Source organism: Gopherus flavomarginatus, chromosome 2, assembly GCF_025201925.1.
Source record: "Gopherus flavomarginatus isolate rGopFla2 chromosome 2, rGopFla2.mat.asm, whole genome shotgun sequence".
Taxonomy (NCBI): Eukaryota; Metazoa; Chordata; order Testudines; family Testudinidae; genus Gopherus; species Gopherus flavomarginatus.
In genome coordinates, this window is record NC_066618.1 from 254,498,282 (window position 1) to 254,501,641 (window position 3,360).

General features: G+C 41.5%; 1 pseudogene; it reads right to left on the minus strand.

Moving 5' to 3' along the window:
- Positions 1-1,901: 1,901 nt before the first annotated feature.
- LOC127045377 (28S ribosomal protein S17, mitochondrial-like) lies at positions 1,902-2,398 on the minus strand (annotated as a pseudogene).
- Positions 2,399-3,360: the final 962 nt, after the last annotated feature.

Consider the following 3,360-nt stretch of genomic DNA (forward strand, 5'->3'; position numbering starts at 1 on the left):
ATGGCTGTGGGCTAATGATTAGAGAGTTGGGCATGACTGTTGCCTTCTTAACATGATTTTGTAGAGTTTGCATTGTTCTGAGGAAATGTATTTGTGCAAGTGTAACTCTGAGTCAACAAAGTTGTTTGCATGGGAACAGATGTATAATACCATTTAGTATTTATCATATTAGACTTTAATCTTTATATTAAATGAAAAGAGATTTACTGGATGAAATACATCCCTGGTGTAACATAGCTTATACCAAGAGAGTTACAACATGGCAGAATTTGGACTATTGTGCCTTTTTAGTATTTGCTCTTTCTTCCCATTTTAGTCTTTTTTCTGCCCCTGCCCATCTGTATATTTTGGCATGTATTTTCTCTTTATTCTTTGTAATATTTATTGATGACTTCTCTTTCCTTCTGGGAAAGAATGTCATTCAAGATAAAAATCATATTAAATTGAATACAAATATATAGAAAGGGAAATGTTTATATGGGGAGCCATACTCTGATTAAACCAACAGTTCAATGAAGGAAGAGATTCCCTGAAAAGGAGGAGGCGGGTAACTGAAAGAAACTAACACTTCAGTCTGAACAAGGAAAGCTATATTCAACAACTGAGTGTGTGGAGAGGCAGTGCTAGCCATCACCTTACTGCTACTTAAGTATGTATTCATCCTTTCATGTTAGCAAATAACTTTTGATCTTTATGTCTCTCAAATTCTGCATAGGGGGTCCAGACCTCAGCGAAAGATACAAATACTGTTGTAAAATAGCTAGAGAGGAAACAGAGATAAACTTACTGCAAGGGCCTGAGGATGAGAAAACATAAGAATGGCCATACTGGGTCAGACCAAAGGTCCATCTAGCCCAGTATCCTATCTTCCGACAGTGGCCAATGCTCCGGCTCTGCTCCAGCTCCAGGCAAAAACCTGCAACTCCACTGCTCACCACCAGTTTGTTACCAGGTTTGCCCATTACTTTGGGGTATGCTCATTTATTTGGGTTATTCTTCTGCGGGAGGGGATTCTGTAATTCTATCAACGTACTGCTTGTGTCACTTGTGTTTTCATATAAAGCACTACTTCTCCCTTCTGCAAGTCCCCTCCCAATGGAGCTGTCCTGCAGGACCTAGGTTCCCTCCCAATGGAGCTATCCTGCAGGACTTAGGTTCCCTCCCAATGGAGCTATCCTGCAGGACCTAGGTTCCCTAGGGCTGGGTTTTCCAGCCTCAGAACCGGATGAACACACCCACACCCACACATACATTAACAGAGCAAGTCTGAGCAAACCGGGTCAGTCAGCACTGTCAAGTTGACCCCTTATTAATCTCTGGACTCACTGGGCTGGATGAAGCAGCACTTTCAAGCTGCCTCTCCTTATAGCCCCTGGGCTCCATGGACTGGGTCAAGCAGCACTTTCAAGCTGTTATCCTTATGTGTCCCAGATTCAGCACGTCCCTATCCCCACTCTCACGTCACAGTTGTGCTGGCAGTAACCTACTTGATGAGCAAATCCCACAGTATTTTGGGCACTGCAGGGATCTTTAGCAGAGTTGCTGCAGAGTGAATGGGGGAAGCTAAAAACACAAAAGAGTAAAGTTCAGCAAGAGAGAGAGAAGCAACCAAAAAGAACAGGAGTACTTGTGGCACCTTAGAGACTAACAAATTTATTTCAGCATAAGCTTTTGTGGGCTACATAAAGCTTATGCTCATGCAGAAATTTCCACATTATTTCTAATTGATAAATTCCCCAATTTTAAAATATCTCTGTCATTTTGGTGTTGGAAGTAATTCAGTTTATTAGTTATTGTTACTAACAATAGAAAGATTTTACATCCTAAGACAATGGGCACAACCAATCCCTCATGTAAAGATGAGAGGTAAAGCCCTCTGTTTACTAACCTCTTCCCACCTTTTATTTCTCTGTTGAGGAAACCTTTAGTTCTTGGAACTTTTCACTTAGATAGGTGGTGTCTGCCTCAGTTAGACTTTCTGAGTCTGTTAGGCTTTCCAGGAACCTGGTTCCTGCGCAGGCCTTTCCAGTCACTGGGTCTATGACATTTCCAACCTTGAAAACAATCTCAGCCAGTTCATGTTTCACATTTTTGGTCCTCCGCTCAGGCAAAGCTTTTAGAAGAACAATGTCTCCGACGGCACATTGCTGCAATGGATCACGAGCGAAATGTTTTTCGCTTGTTAAAGAACTTTAGTAAATAACAATCCAGCACAAGCCTTGTCACTCTCACTTTGGCAGTTTTATGCATTTTGGTTCCAATTACTTTCCTTATTATCCATTTTGCATGGACAATTCCACGTAGCCCAGACATTGTTTAGCTATGATCATCCAGTGCTTTTTGTGCAATGTTATGCTTGGCTGAAGAGTCTCTCCAAAACCTCGGAGATACTTCCCTATTTTTTACTGTGATCTCCACATACCTGCACTCCTGACACACCTCACTGGCCGGCAGAGGGGTCAGAAGTGACTGGGACAGAGTGTCCCTCCTCAGCCTGTACTTGTCTTCTATTGCTTCCATCACCCACAGCTTGCTCCTATCAATCCCAACCTATATCTTCCCCCCTCTTTTCCTGTGTAGATGTAGAGGTCCCCCTTAGCTCCTGGGATGGAGCATGCTCAGTCAGTTTGTGGGAATCATATATGACGAGTCCAGTCAGCACATAGAAGCTGGGAGCGGATGAAGTAGAGTTAGAGCAGATGGAATCTTTGGAGAATGATGCTGCCAACCTCTAACAAACCTTGACTGACCATGTGTGAACTGTGATTTTCAGAGTCTTACAACTCAGCCAAATGTGGGTGAATTTTCCTGGGGATGGCACAAGGCACATACAGGACACCAGGGTGACTCCCCTGCTAACTATCAATTAACTGCTCCAGAGCTTGGAAGTGCTGGAGCTTTTTAATAAAAGAGGATCAAAGAGTTAAAACTTTGTAAAATGAGCAAACATATTTTGCCTACCTCATTCACTGGAGTGATGAAGCATGTTAGCTGAAGCATACCCCCAAATGCAGCCTGATGCAGAGACCTGGCATAAAAAAATTCAGCCTAAAGAATTTAATTTTGATAAAGTTATAAGAAATTGAATCTTATATGGAAAGTATTAGCTAACCTTAACTATGAGCATCGCTGCCAGCAGCACCTACAATAATATTGAAAATATATTGTGCTCTATTTTGGTAAAATAATAAAATCTTAATAAGATGAGACCTCACTGCAGCACTCCACTATTAAATCTTTGCGAGCTGGGAAGCAGCTTAATATTTTTGTGTGAACATTTTTGTGTGAATTTAGCAAAATTCAAATTAGCAAATGTATTATGGATTACTTTTCACAGAGTACATGAAGCATAATTTGGAC